The sequence below is a fragment of the Erpetoichthys calabaricus genome, chromosome 11, assembly GCF_900747795.2.
Source record: "Erpetoichthys calabaricus chromosome 11, fErpCal1.3, whole genome shotgun sequence".
NCBI lineage: Eukaryota > Metazoa > Chordata > Cladistia > Polypteriformes > Polypteridae > Erpetoichthys > Erpetoichthys calabaricus.
Genome location: NC_041404.2, coordinates 48,500,285 through 48,515,915, shown reverse-complemented (window position 1 = coordinate 48,515,915; position 15,631 = coordinate 48,500,285). Strand labels below are relative to the sequence as shown.

The 15,631-nt window shown below is 41.0% G+C and overlaps 1 protein-coding gene across 5 annotated transcripts in view; it reads left to right on the top strand.

Moving 5' to 3' along the window:
* tenm2b (teneurin transmembrane protein 2b) overlaps positions 1-15,631 on the top strand; it is a 1,820,998-nt gene that overhangs the window by 1,428,651 nt on the left and 376,716 nt on the right. The window lies entirely within an intron of this gene.

Here is a 15,631-nt window from a genome sequence, read left to right as displayed (position 1 = left end):
GGAGAGTGAAGTAGCTGTGTGCAGGGGGTCCCAAACTTTTCAATGCCCTGCACCCCCAGAAAATGTTTGATTTATGTTTGCAGCCCCTACAAGGGTAATATTACCTTTGAAGGTGAAGAAGTCAAATTTCTCATTTTTGTACCACATACAGTACTACAGGTGAACTCAAAAAACAAGCCTTTAACTGAGTGCATAATGTTTAAATATAAATTGAGCAATTTACTTTTATAAATCTCAATAATCTATAAATGAGTTCCTCGTGAAGCTTAGACACTTGATTGATGATCCAGGGGTTGGTGTATCCCACAAAGCATCAATTGCAGCGGGGAAATGACACAGGGCTTGGAGGAATGCTCAACCTTTATAACACACTGGTGAGGCCTCATCTGGAGTACTGGGTGCAGTTTTGGTCTCCAGGATACAAAAAGGACATAACAGCACTAGAGAAGGTCCAGAGAAGAGCAACTAGGCTGATTCCAGGGCTACACAGGATGACTTATGAGGAAAGATTAAAAAAGCTGAGCCTTTACAGTTTAAGCATAGGAAGTAAAAATGTGAGGTTTGAATACCCAAAGGGAGGTCTGAAAATCGAGAGTACGCCTTATGAGAAGGATTTAGGAGTCATAGTGGACTCTACGCTGTCAACTTGTACAAGTCCATGAAAGTTTGACTCAAGCTTTATAACACACTGGTGAGGCCTCATCTGGAGTACTGGGTGCAGTTTTGGTCCCCAGGCTACAAAAAGGACATAGCAGCACTAAAGAAGGTCCAGAGAAGAGCAACTAGGCTGATTCCAGGGCTACAGGGGTTGAATTATGAGGAAAGATTAAAAGAGCTGAGCTTTTACAGTTTAAACAAAAGAAAATTAAGAGGAGACCTGAATGAAGTGTTTAAAATTATGAAGGGAATTAGTCCAGTGGATCGAGACGGTGACATTAAAATAAGTTTATCAAGGATATGGGGATTACGAATTGAAAGTAAAAATGTTAGGTTTGAATAAAAAGTGGGAGGTCTGAAGATTGAGAAGGACTTAGGAGTACAATAGTAGTGGACTCTAAGCTATCAACTGACAGACAGTGTTCAGAAGCCATTAAAGAGGCAAACAGAAGGTCAGGTTATATAGCGCCTTGATGTGTGGAGTACAAGTCACAAGAGGTTCTGTTCAAGCTTTATAAGGCACTGGTGAGGCCTCATCTGGAGTACTGGGGGCAGTTTTGGTCTCCAGGGTACAAAAAGGACATAACAGTAGAGAAGGTCCAGAGAAGAGCGACAAGGCTGATTCCATGGCTACAGGGGATGAGTTATGAGGAAAGATTAAAAGAGCTGAGCCTTTACAGTTTAAGCATAGGAAGTAAAAATGTGAGGTTTGAATACCCAATGGGAGGTCTGAAAATCTAGAGTACGCCTTATGAGAAGGATTTAGGAGTCATAGTGGACTCTACGCTGTCAACTTGTACAAGTCCATGAAAGTTTGACTCAAGCTTTATAACACACTGGTGAGGTCTCATCTGCAGTACTGTGTGCAGTTTTGGCCTCCAGGCTACAAAAAGGACATAGCAGCACTAGAGAAGGTCCAGAGAAGAGCGACTAGGCTGATTCCAGGGCTACAGGGGATGAGTTATGAGGAAAGATTAAAAAAGCTGAGCCTTTACAGTTTAAGCAAGAAAAGATCAAGAGGAGACCTGACTGAAGTGTTTAAAATTTTAAAGTGAATTAGTCCAGTAGATCGAGACGGTGACTTTAAAATGAGTTCATCAAGAGCTTGGGGACACAGTTGGAAACTTGTGAAGGGTAAATGTCACACAAACATTAGGAAGTTTTTCTTTACACAAAGAATGATAGACACTTGGAATAAGCTACCAAATAGTGTGGTAGACAGTAAGACGTTGGGGACTTTCAAAACTCGACTTGATGTTTTTTTAGAAGAAATAAGTGGATATGACTGGCGAGCTTTGTTGGGCTGAATGGCCTGTTCTCGTCTAGAGTGTTCTAATGTTCTAATAGAGACCCCCGTGTAGCAATGTGTGCCCGCACACCCTAAGCAATGAAATGCAGTCGATGAGCTTTGTCCCCCTGATAGCCCCTGCACTGCAGTTCAAAAACAGATGCGCCATGCCATTAAAATTACTGCGCTATTGCCAAGACCGCCAGCAGGAGAGATGTGTGCAGCTGGTGTCACATCCAAATCAGTCCCCCTTGTTGTCCCACCCAAAAAATGTCAAATAAATTGTCATGATCAGGTCTTCCACAGAATATTAGTCTCTGCGGGGTCATTGCAAGGTCCAGTTTCCATTCGCTTGAAGTTATTTACCTTTACGAACGCTCCATCTGCAAAAAAGAACTCACGAGAGCATGCATTTCTGCGGCTAATTCATGGGTGACAGTCGCACATGCAATGCTTGTTTCTTTTCATATCATAGAGCAGGAGCACAAACTAATAAATTACCTGCAAATGACAGCACACTGCAAGACTGTTAAGAGGAGACCTAATTGAAGTGTTCAAAATTATGAAGGGAATTAGTCCAGTGGGTCGAGACTGTTATTTTAAAATGAGTTCATCAAGAGCATGGGGACACAGTTGGAAACTTGTTAAAGGTAAATTTCGCACAAACATTAGGAAATTTTTCTTTACACAAAGAACGATAGACACTTGGAATAAGCGACCAAGCAGTGTGGTAGACAGTAAGACTTTAGTGACTTTCAAAACTTGACTTGATGTTTTTTTGGAAGAAATAAGTGGACAGGACTGGCGAGCTTTGTTGGGCTGAATGGCCTGTTCTCGTCTAGAGTGTTCTAATGTTGTAATGTTCTCAAAAAGACACCGATTGCACCACCATAAAATCGGACAACGCACCTCACTCAATTTATTTTGAATCGTGATGCAGCCTTCCTCTTTGTCACACCTCAGGTTCGGAATCCCTGCAATACAATACAATACAATACAGTTTATTTTTTGTATAGCCCAAAATCACACAAGAAGTGCCGCAATGGGCTTTAATAGGCCCTGCCTCTTGACAGGCCCCCCAGCCTCGACTCTCTAAGAAGACAAGAAAAAACTTCCAAAAAAACCCTTGTAGGGAAAAAGATGGAAGAAACCTTGGGAAAGGCAGTTCAAAGAGAGACCCCTTTCCAGGTAGTGGGTGTCAGTAGAGCATAAACACAATATTACGAATATAACATGCACAGCAAAACTCAGTAAGATATTAAGGCAGACAGTCAGTCAAAATCTGTCAACCTTTACTTTTTATAGTACTTTTTTATTTTGTAGTGAGCACCAATATGGGAGGCTTTACCAAGCGAAGAGAATGCGATACAAAGGTAGACAGAGTGCCTATAAAGTTTTCACATTTTATTCTTATTCAACATTAAATCACAGTGGGTTTAATTTGGCCTTTTTGATACTGATCAACAGAAGAAGACCCTTTATTGACAAAGTGAACAGAAATGTCTGCAAAGTGGTTTAAATTAATTTAAAGTGTTAAACACACAATAACGGATCCTTAAGTTAAACACACAATAACGGATCCTTAAATCAAGATTTATAGTAGTAGATGCGCCTTTGTCGGCCATGACAGCCTTGAGTCATTGCACTCGGGTCTCCTTTCCTATCAGCTTTGCACATCTGCACTCTGCCATGGCTCCCCATTCTTCTGCTCGATCAGAAGGTTTGTTGTTTTGAATCCTGTACCTGCCAGAAGTGATTCTACTCTGTTGGGCCCTTGAGTAAGGCTCTTAACCTGCAGTTGCTCCGTCCTGGGGATGACGTTAATGTGCATCCAGAATGCTGCATGCAGGTCCTACAACTTACAGGGCAGGATTGGCACTCCAGCCACCATGAACAAAAAAAACTCACACTGTTCCACTGTGGTGCTGAGGTGTCACCTGCTGCTCTCGGGTCCAAATCCAGGTGGTTCGTCGTGTGGTGGGTAATCAGCGCATGCTCTCAGTCTCTGCCAGGAGTCAGGGTGATGATGATTGAACAGCCTTTGTCAAGTCCAGCCACAGATTCCAAGTTGGATTAAAGTGTGGACTCAGACTCAGCCACTCCACGACGTTCACATTGTTGTTTGGATGCCAATCTTATGTCACTTTGGCTTTAATGCTTAGGCTTGTTGTCTTGCTGGGAACCAAATCTTCTCAGGTGGCATCCGATTTTCCTCCAGGAATTCCCCTATTTTGCTGCATTCATTTTACCCTCACAGGCTTTCCAGGGCCTGCTGCAGAGAGCCATCCCTCACAATTTACTTTGTTAATGTAATATGTTCAAATACCAATACATGTGTAAAGTAAGTAACAATACTTTCATATATATTGTAAGAAAGACGCTATATAGCGCCCGACCCGACACAGATTGGACACGGGAGGCATGTGTAAAATAAAACAAATATTTATTTTTCTTCCCCGTATCCACAGACACAACACAGTCCCAAAGCACAGTACACAAATACACACAGTTTTCTTCCTCCACCGCTCCTCCCTGGCAACCTCATCCTCTTCCTCCTGATTCTAGCCCCTGAGTGGTGGTCACTGGCTCCTTTTATAGTCCACCCACAAGTGCTCCAGGTGCTTGATCACCGAGTTCTGGGTGTGATAGATATGCTGCTCACACGGGCTCAGGAGTCCCAAACACAGCACCCTCTGGTGGTGCCTGTGGGACTCAACAGGGCTGCACCCAAATCCAATTCCCATGGAGCCCTGTGGGAAACCGAGGCACCACTCCAACCCAGAGGGGTGTCCGGGGGGAGGTATTGCACTGTCCAGGGCTGCTCCCCCTGGATATAGTGTGCAGGGGCATCCCGACCAGGCATGGACCCTGGCCACCTGCCACAATGTACATTCATATATATTCACTGTCTTACACAGAACATCTCCCATTTTTGTCACTTTTTAGTTTTTTTTTCATTTGTTGGTTGTTGTGATGTGAGATTTTGCATATAACTTGATAAATATTTTGTATGTCTTTATTTGTAAGGCAAAGCAATGTAATATTACTGTTACATTAGTGAAAAGCTGCGGTGGGCTGGCACCCTGCCCGGAGTTTGTTTCCTGTCCTGTGCCCTGTGTTGGCTGGGATTGGCTCCAGCAGACCCCCGTGACCCTGTAGTTAGGATATAGCGGGTTGGAAAATGGATGGATGGATGGATTAGTGAAAAGCATTCATGTTTACAACCCCCCCAGCAGGACTGAGTCTCCTTTAATTTTACAACAGAGTTGGGGGGGAAGTGCCTGAAACAAGTTTGGCTAATGTTTCTCTGAAGTCTCTCAACTCCCACACAAAGCCAGTCTGCCTAAATGCCAAGCTTCACCTTAACACTTGGTTTTGCAGGATGGCAGGTGTTAAGGTGTTCTGTCCCCCCATTGGTCTGAAGTATGGCTGTTTGGGACTGGCTTGTATCAGAAGCCTTTAAGTACCATGACGTCCTATTGGCTGTAGGGGTTGGACAGAACATCTATAAATTTGCTCACTCCCTCACTCACTCTCTCTGTCTTACTAACAACCGGATGAATGACCATCTCACACCATGAACTGAAAAAGACAACACAATGAAGAGCTCAGCTCGGCAGCCATATTGAGACAGGCAATGCGGCCTGTGCTGAAGAAAGCTGAGCACAAATGAGGACTTAACTAGAGACATTTTAAATAACAAACAAGTCTGTGTGCCGCCTGAAACTACACATCACCATTTATCAGGTTGTATGGTTGCCAATATTCAAATGTATTTTGCATATTGTTATTATTTATGAATATTACCAATAATACATTGTTTAAATTGTAATTTAACTCCTGCTTGTCTTTTAGATAGATAGATAGATAGATAGATAGATAGATAGATAGATAGATAGATAGATAGATAGATAGATAGATAGATAGATAGATAGATAGATAGATAGATAGATAGATAGATACTTTATTAATCCCAAGGGGAAATTCACATACTCCAGCAGCACCTTACTGATACAAAAAAACAAAAAAAACAAACCAATATTAAATTAAAGATTGATAACAATGCAGGTAAAAACAGACAATAACTTTATATAATGTTAACGTTTACCCCGGGGGTGGAATTGAAAAGTCGCATAGTTTGGGGGAGGAATGGTCTCCTCAGTCTGTCAGTGGAGCAGGACAGTGACAGCAGTCTGTCGCTGAAGCTGCTCCTCTGTCTGGAGATGACACTGTTTAGTGGATGTAGTGGATTCTCCATAATTGACAGGAGCCTACTGAGCGCCCGTCGCTCTGCCACAGATGTCAAACTATCTAGCTCCATGCCAACAATAGAGCCTGCCTTCCTCACCAGTTTGTCCAGGCGTGAGGCGTCTTTCTTCTTAATGCTGCCTCCCCAGCACACCACACAGTAGAAGAGGGCGCTCGCCACAACTGTCTGATAGAACATCTGCAGCATCTTATTGCAGATGTTGAAGGACGCCAGCCTATATTATACTATATTATATATTACTTTACCTAATTGCCTGAGGTTATAGATATAGAAGGGAAGGTGGGGAGAAGTTATCTCTTATATATATTTCTCTTCTGGTTCGTCCTTCTTCCACTTTCCAAACCGGTCCCGCCCACTCGCAGCCGACACGGCATTTCTCGATTCCTAATCGTCCTCCTCCAAACCCTTCCCCACATTCTTCCAGTGCGATTCCTGCAGCAAAACTTTTGAAACGCAAACCTTACTTGCTAAACACAAGAAAAGGCATTCTTCCCAACAACTATATGAGTGCCAGAAATGCAATAAGAAGTTCACTACACAGGATTGTCTGACTAAACACAACAAAACTCATTCACAACTCTTGCAATGCGACATCTGCAAAGCAACGTTTCCAAACCAACGCAGTCTCAGCAGACATACACACAATCCTCTTCCCGTTACCACAGGTACTTCTTCACCTCATTCCTGTCTTCCCGTCCAAGAGTACAACATTGGGACTCCAGACCAGCAGTGCAAACTCTGTCATGCACTATACTGGCCTGCTGAGCGTAATCCATCCAAAAAGTACTTGAGGTGCTGCCACAACGGTAAAGTAGCTTTACCACCTTTGCAGGAGCCACCTGTGTCTTTACAACAGCTTCTTACACAGCAAACACCAGAAGCTAAAACTTATCGTGAACACATACGAGAATACAACTCTTCTCTAGCATTTGCTTCCATAGGTGCACAGATAACTCAACCTCCTGGCCACGGACCATACTGTTTTAAAACACACAATTTATTACCAAATCTCTCCACTATAACTCTCTAACACTTCTACCACTTCTAATACTTCTACCTCTCCAGGATATGGACAGTTGTAGGTTTTTGACACAGCGCGAGCTACTGAAGTACACTTACAATGAATTTTAATCAATTTGTGAATTTCCCCTTGGGATTAATAAAGTATCTATCTATCTATCTATCTATCTATCTATCTATCTATCTATCTATCTATCTATCTATCTATCTATCTATCTATCTATCTATCTATCTATCTATCTATCTATCTAATACTACCATTCCTATCTATCTATCTATCTATCTATCTATCTATCTATCTATCTATCTATCTATCTATCTATCTATCTATCTATCTATCTATCTATCTATCTATCTATCTATCTATCTATCTATCTATCTATCTATCTAAAGCAAATTCTGCATGCAGCGAAAATGTACTTCTCCAGCTAGATTCCATGCTCAGAACCATCAACCCCTTTGCTAAATCATACAAACACATGCATGAAATCGCTCAGTCAGCATCTGTACGAATGATTTTCAAGGAAAACCCTAGGCAGGATTTACCACGATACAATGCCCCGACATGTCACACTGATGATGGCGAACTGCCTGCTGAAAGGGACATTTGCATCTATCCCATTGGCAACTCCTGTAAACAGATTTCCACGCTCAATATGAATTGCGATCCTATGGTTTACCAACTTTTATTCCCTTACGGAGACATTGGCTGGCACAAAGATTTACAACATGTACCCGATAAAAGAATCGGCAAGCGAATAAGGCTTACTCAATGCCAATTTTACGTGTACAGATTAGCAATGAGGAATACATTTAGTATTTTGCACTCCAGTGGCAAAGTATTCCAACAGTATGTCGTAGATGTGTATGTTAAAACAGAGGGCGCGCATCTCAACTATCTCAGATTACATCAACAAGATCTGCGCGTCGAACTATCAGACGCACTGCAAACAAACGCTGAAAATAACAACGTACGTGTAGGCAAAATGATCATATTACCGTCCACATTTCCAGGAAGTCCAAGATACATGCAACAAAACTATCAGGATGCCATGGCCATAGTATGTAAATTTGGAAAGCCTGATTTATTTATCACTTTCACATGTAATCCTGCTTGGCTGGAAATTCTACATTCACTGTTGGATACCCAAAGACCGGAGCACAGACCTGATATTGTAGTACGAGTAGATCTATCGACTCAATATCTATCGTCTCCACCATAACACCTATTCACAACTGCGTCTTTCAAGTAGTATTTATTTCTTCTTGATTTCTGAATTCCTTTCTCACCGTTTTCCGTTCCTATTCTTACATACAGCGGGCTTAGGCTAGTATAGTATAATACCTTATAAACAGTGGTAAGTCTGTGGCATTTGAGGCGTTCTGACAGAGGCTACATCTTAATAATACAAAGGGGAAAGTAGCGCAATATATTACTCTACCAAGACAAAACAGTGGTCCGTTGCTGGTCCACTTTTCCCGATGCGTAACATCCCTGGTACCTTACTTTTCATCTCCTTGATATCCTGATGGAATCTTTCACCCTGCTCTTTACTCACCAGTCAGGGAAAAAATTCAAAATTTGGGAATCCAAAGAGTGAACTTTGAGACTCCTATTCACAACCCAATTCCTTGAACATAACTAAGACATTTTTCAGAATCTTAATACATGATTCGCCTGCCTCCTCACTCACTCACTCACGTCCGTCCGAAGCCGAATGCGCAGTCGCCTTCTGTGCAGCTGCCCGAAAAACCTTTACGAGACCGACATCCAACCCCATCATCGCGGCAGGCGGCGGATTTACGGCTGCAAAACTTCAAAGAGAAAGCCGACTTTGATTAAAGCTCTAGAGGCCTGAAAGGCGATTTCGACTACAGCACGAGGCCTAATTATGCATTCTGATTCAATTACGCATTCATTCAATACACCTATATCAGGTTTGTGGTGCTCATACTTATTACTATTCCATATTGTACTGGAACATTCATCATTCAATATTATACTATAGGCCTGGAAAATTCATCAACTAACAGTACAAGCCTGTACAGTAATGAGTAAAGCGGACTACAATCATTACAAAACAACTTCTTCATTACTTATCATTTGTTCTTCATACACTGCTGACACAAACTTGTGCCCGTTTCATCTTACGTTGTCGAAACGGGCTCTTTGTCTAGTTTCTTTATAATTTGCATCTCTATTGCAACCAAAAAACTTAGAAATGACTTCTCTGAATGATACCGGAGCCTCGTTAATCACAGAAATCAGTCTTCTCATGTCAGGTCCCTCTTTCAGTTCAGCCGCAGACAAACTTTCAGCCCAGAGACTGTACATCATACTGGCTCCATCTCTTGATTACGTGCGTCATTCCACCAAGCTTTGTATGAAGTGATGGTCGCAGCACTTTCTGTTGGATCTACCAAGCGATCACATTGACATTTTCGACACCAGGTTGTGGCTGTTTTGCTAGTCGGCCATTCCTTCTGAACCCAATGCCCATGTCTTCATCCTGCTCGCCCACTCAGAGAGTAATCCTGGGAATTTTGTTTGTGATGACTGCTAACCCGGTAAGATAACAGAGAAACATGTTTTGTGGAAAAATGCTATGTGATGGAGAAAAATGGTTTTGAATATATATAGAAATTACATGAAATTATCAAAATATTTTTGTTCAATGTATACCTGTGCTCCGTAGCTTCTAAAAGCAATGTACTGCACCATTGATGATTTAAGTGTGTCATACTAAAAAGCAGTTGTGATGGACGGTGTACATGGGTGGGCATCTAGACTGGCATGGGACAAGGTGCTTTAAAAGCAGAAGCATGGGAAGGAAGGTGAGGTTCATTCTGCCTAAGCCAGGAGACGAACAGGAGATGCCAGTTTTGAAGTGGGTACATTGGCATCCTGGCAGGTTTGGACCAAGGAGCAGTGCATGGTTGTTGTGACTGGGGTGGGGGGGTGGGGGCAGCCTTTCAGGACTACATGCTCCCCCGATACGCTGGGCAGAGCTACTTGTATGGACACTTGCAAGGCATTTTGGGAACTGTAGTCCCATGTGGCACCTTGTTGGATTCCGTGGGTGCCACCAGGGGGTGCTGCAGGGATCTATGATCCCTACTTTGTGAGGCTTCCACTTGGCCCAGAAGTGCTTCCAACGGGGATACACCTCAGCACTGGGATTACTCCACAATCTAAGATAAAGAAGCCACTTGACCTCATCCATGCATGTTAGAGTCAGGTGGAAGAAGGGCAAAGGTCACCTGGGTAGGAGTGGAACGAGAGATAAAACAGGAAGGAGAAGAGCACAAGTGTAAGCACTTTGAGCTACTTTTTGTATGAAAATGTGCTATATAAATAAATGTTGTTGTTGTTGTTGTTGTTTTTGTGACTTTCAAAAGCCTTTTGTAATGTATTAGTGAAAATAAACGTTTTTCTATTGTATTGGGACTTGTGTCGTGGTGGTTGTGTCTGGGATTTCGGGGGCTTACAACCCCCTCCTACAGGTCATAGTGTGAATAGGCATGTGATCATATATCACGTGTTTTATTAATTTAGCCCATTTTGCAGAGATGTGTTCTCACGTTTTGTGTTGATCAGTGTCCAAAAAGCCAAATTAAATCCTCTGTGACTCAACGTTGTATGGCAATCAAAAGTGAAAACTTCCAAGATGGTGAATCCTTTTGATAGGCACTGCAGAACATGGCTCAAACTGAATCCATCAATCAGCCTTACCTTTTATAGCACCTTTCACAGTGGGCCCCATTACAATGCACCTATCTGCACTATGGTTAGAAGATTACATTCATACTGGAGACCACCAGCTCTGGTCCTGGTGTGCCGCAGTGGCTGTAGATTTTCATTACATCCATTTTTTTAACCATTAGCAGTGACCTTTTGCCTTTAGTTGGTCAACCTACCTAATTTCTTTAAATTTGCAGCCCTTTCCATAACTTTTAAATGTTTATCCATCCATCCATTATCAAGCTTGCTTAACCCAGTTCAGGATCTTGGGGGCTGAAGCATATCTCAGCAGCACTGGGCCCAACCCTGGACAAAGGGGGTCAGTCCATCACACACATCACCTTCACATGAGGAAAATTTAGAGTCCCCAGTTAACCTAACACACATGTCTTTGGAGTGTGGAGGAAAATTGGAGTACTGAGAGGAGAACCCATGTAGACATGGGGAGAACATACAGACTCCACACTGACAGTGGAAGGCAGAAGAAGAGGTAGATGGATGGAAGGAAGAGCCTGTGCCAAGGAATTGTTGATATCAGTGGTAGTGAGGGCGCGCAATCCTCCTTTTACACAGCTTGACTTCCTGTTGGGTCTCCACATGTCAAGCCATGTTCTGAACAACAAAGAAGTTGCATCACTTTGGAGGGACCCTTGGTGGGACCACGGGGTGGTTGAGACAGCCCTAGTCAGGACTTTACCTCTGACCTTGCTGCCATGGTATCACTCAGTGAATCATTGGTCACGCAAACCACTCTGCCACAGTAAGGTGCCAACTCAGTGGAGGGACCAAAACTGATCTGAAGCAAACACTATGCAGATTTTAGATTTAGACTTTAGAATCCTGTTGAGATAGTTTGCCAGACTACAAAAACAAATCTTTACTTTTAAAAATTCCACTTCATATAAGTGGATGCTTCTTAATAACCCCACCTTTACCAAAGGCAGTCAGTTCAGAAGCACAGGCACAGGTGCAGTTAAGCATGCATCCTACAGGGTGGACCTTCTTTTATGTCGGCATGCCAGTCAAAAATAATTTGACATTTAGAAATGTCTATTAGTAAAAGGTACTTAAAGAACTGCTGGAGTCTTGGGCACTAAAAGTCACAGCAGTCTTTTCTGAGTTATACTCAATTTGAGTGCTGGTACAAGAACAGGAAAGCTTCAAGCAAACAATTAATCGTTTGGCTATCTAGAGACGTCAACAGCCAGGTGCACACAAGAAAACAAAGTGTTTATAACAGAGCTATACGGTGCCCTCCATAATGTTTGGGACAATTGGCATCACAGGATTTTATGATTTTTCAGGTGTGCTTCATTGCTTCAATAATGCAGGCATAAGATACCAAGGCTTAGACACAGTTATTTATTATACTGTGTGAATAGTCCTGGGTCTTACTGATTCATAACAGTTTGCACTTTGTTTTAGAGGTTTAGAGTCTTGTGCTGTTTTATGATTTGTGTTGCTGCTGCAGCAAGTGAATTTCCTTTCATTATCATTATATACATATTATATGGTGCCTATAAAATCTATCTATTTCATTCTAACCATAAGTTAGAAATATGATGTAAATTCCTTTGTGAGATATTGTCCAGCTCAGTCCATCGATGTCTGGTTATCGTTATATAGTGCCTTTCATGCATATATATATCTATCTATTATATGGTGCCTTTCATATCTACTGAATATATTATATGGTGCCTTTCATATCTATCTATCTATCTATCTATCTATCTATCTATCTATCTATCTATCTATCTATCTATCTATCTATTATATAGTGCCTTTCACATTTACCTATCTATTTCATTCTAACCATGAGTTGGAAATATGATGTAAATTCCTTTGTGAGATATTGTCCAGCTCAGTCCATTATTATCTGGTTATCGTTATGTAGTGCCTTTCATGCATATATATATCTATCTATTATATGGTGCCTATCATCTATCTCTCTATCTATTATATGGTGCCTATCTATCTATCTATCTATCTATCTATCTATCTATCTATCTATCTATCTATCTATCTATCTATCTATCTATCTATCTATCTATCTATCTATCTATCATATAGTGCCTTTCACATCTATCTGTTTCATTCTAACCATAAGTTAGAAATATGATGTAAATTCCTTTGTGAGATATTGTCCAGTTTAGTCTATTGTTATCTGGTTATCGTTATATAGTGCCTTTCATGCATATCTATCTATCTATCTATCTATCTATCTATCTATCTATCTATCTATCTATCTATTATATGATGCCTATCACATCTATCTATCTATTATATAGTGCCTTTCCTATCTATCTATCTATCTATCTATCTATCTATCTATCTATCTATCTATCTATCTATCTATCTATCTATCTATCTATCTATTATATGGTGCCTATCACATCTATCTATCTATCTATTATATAGTGCCTTTCCTATCTATCTATCTATCTATCTATCTATCTATCTATCTATCTATCTATCTATCTATCTATCTATCTATCTATCTGGTGCCTTTCACATCTATTTATCTATATATTTCATTCTAACCATAAGTTATGATGTAAATTCCTTTGTGAGATATTGTCCAGCTTAGTCTATCGTTATCTGGTTATCGTTATATAGTGCCTTACATGCATATCTATCTATCTAGCTATCTATCTATCTATTATATAGTGCCTTTCCTATCTATCTATCTATCTATCTATCTATCTATCTATCTATCTATCTATCTATCTATCTATCTATCTATCTATCTATCTATCTATATGGTGCCTTTCACATCTATTTATCTATATATTTCATTCTAACCATAAGTTATGATGTAAATTCCTTTGTGAGATATTGTCCAGCTTAGTCTATCGTTATCTGGTTATCGTTATATAGTGCCTTACATGCATATCTATCTATCTAGCTATCTATCTATCTATTATATGGTGCCTATCACATCTATCTAACTATTAGATAGATAGATAGATAGATAGATAGATAGATAGATAGATAGATAGATAGATAGATAGATAGACTATCTATCTATCTATCTATCTATCTATCTATCTATCTATCTATCTATCTATCTATCTATCTATCTATCTATCTATCTATCTATCTATCTATCTATTATATGGTGCCTTTCACATCTATTTATCTATATATTTCATTCTGACCATAAGTTGGGAATATGATATTAATTCCTTTGTGACATATTGTCCAGCTCAGTCCATCGTTATCTGGCATACTCTGAACGTCTAATCCGTCCATTCTTAACATTGCATAGGTTTCTGAAGTCAGTCCTTTACAAGCCGCTGCATGTCCTGCATTGTGCTACTCAAGTTTTACTTACATGAGGACTTGGGATGACAACACAACACACCTCATCTAACAAAACGAAAAATACCAAGTCTACTGCAGTAGCTGCCAGTTAGTTAGTCAATGTAAAGAGTACAACAACACTCCTTCTGGTTTTTGTCTACCAACTTCTTAAGTTATATTTGTGGTCACTATGACTAAAAAGTATACTGAAGTTAATAGAACTGTCTCCATTTGTGTTCACATTTTGCAGAGTCCTCTTCCTTCACAAATTTGTGAAGTAAAATCATTGGCTATCTTTAAAAAAGACTTAAAACTTAATCTGTTTAATGTAGTCAATGTACAGTAAATTGTTTGTTTCATTGTATTTATCTTATATCCAGTATTGTTGTATTCTTACAATGTTAGAACATTAGAGCAATTTTGACAAGAATAGGCCATTCAGGCCCATAAGCTCGTCAATCCTTTTCACCAGATTTCTCCAAAATGTCATGAAGTGCCTGACATCCAGTTGTCCTACTTGGTCAGGTTTGTCATTCTCTGTGAGGAGACCTTTCTAATGCTTATGTGAAATTTAAACCTTAACAAGTTTCCATTAGTGACCCTGTGTTCACTTTAAAGTAACAGCAGGGATCCACTGTACTAATTCCCTTTATAATGTATAGCAGTGGGGGGCGCTAGAGCTCACTTGAACCCTCAGGTACCACTCCAAACAGCAGGTAAAATTCTAATTATTATTTATTTTATAATAATAGTGTGCACAAAGCACCCTCCACTCCACACTACTCATACAAATCAATACTCAATACAATAATCAGTTCACCAATCCTCCTCTCCCAGACACGTTGCCACCCTTCCACCCAGCTCAGCTCAGCGTCTGGGCTTTCCCACAGTCCTTTTATATTCCCTGACCCGGAAGTGGTTCCAATCCTACAGTCCATGATTCCTTATCACTTCCGGGTCAGATTAAAAGTCCTTTTCTTCAACCCGGAAGCACGTCGTTCCTTCCGGTCATGTGATTATGACGCACTTCCGGGTTATAGGTCACGTAGCACTCTGTGAGCCTCCCTACAGCGGCTCCTGGTGGCCCCCATGGTATTCAGCAGGGTTGTTTATAAAAACTACACCATCCATAATGCCCTGCTGGAATTTGGGGACCTTCCATGTTGCTGGTAGGTCTCCATCTAGCGGCCTGGAGGTGTGGACCGGAATATTCGGCCGGCCATCCCTCACAAATGTTAAGCACTTCAGTCAGCTAAAAGGGTTCAGCTCCTCCAGTACTTCCTTGAACCTCAAACCTCTCAATCCCGGAATCAGACTTTCTCTAGCGCTGCTTTGTCTTTTTAGTAATACG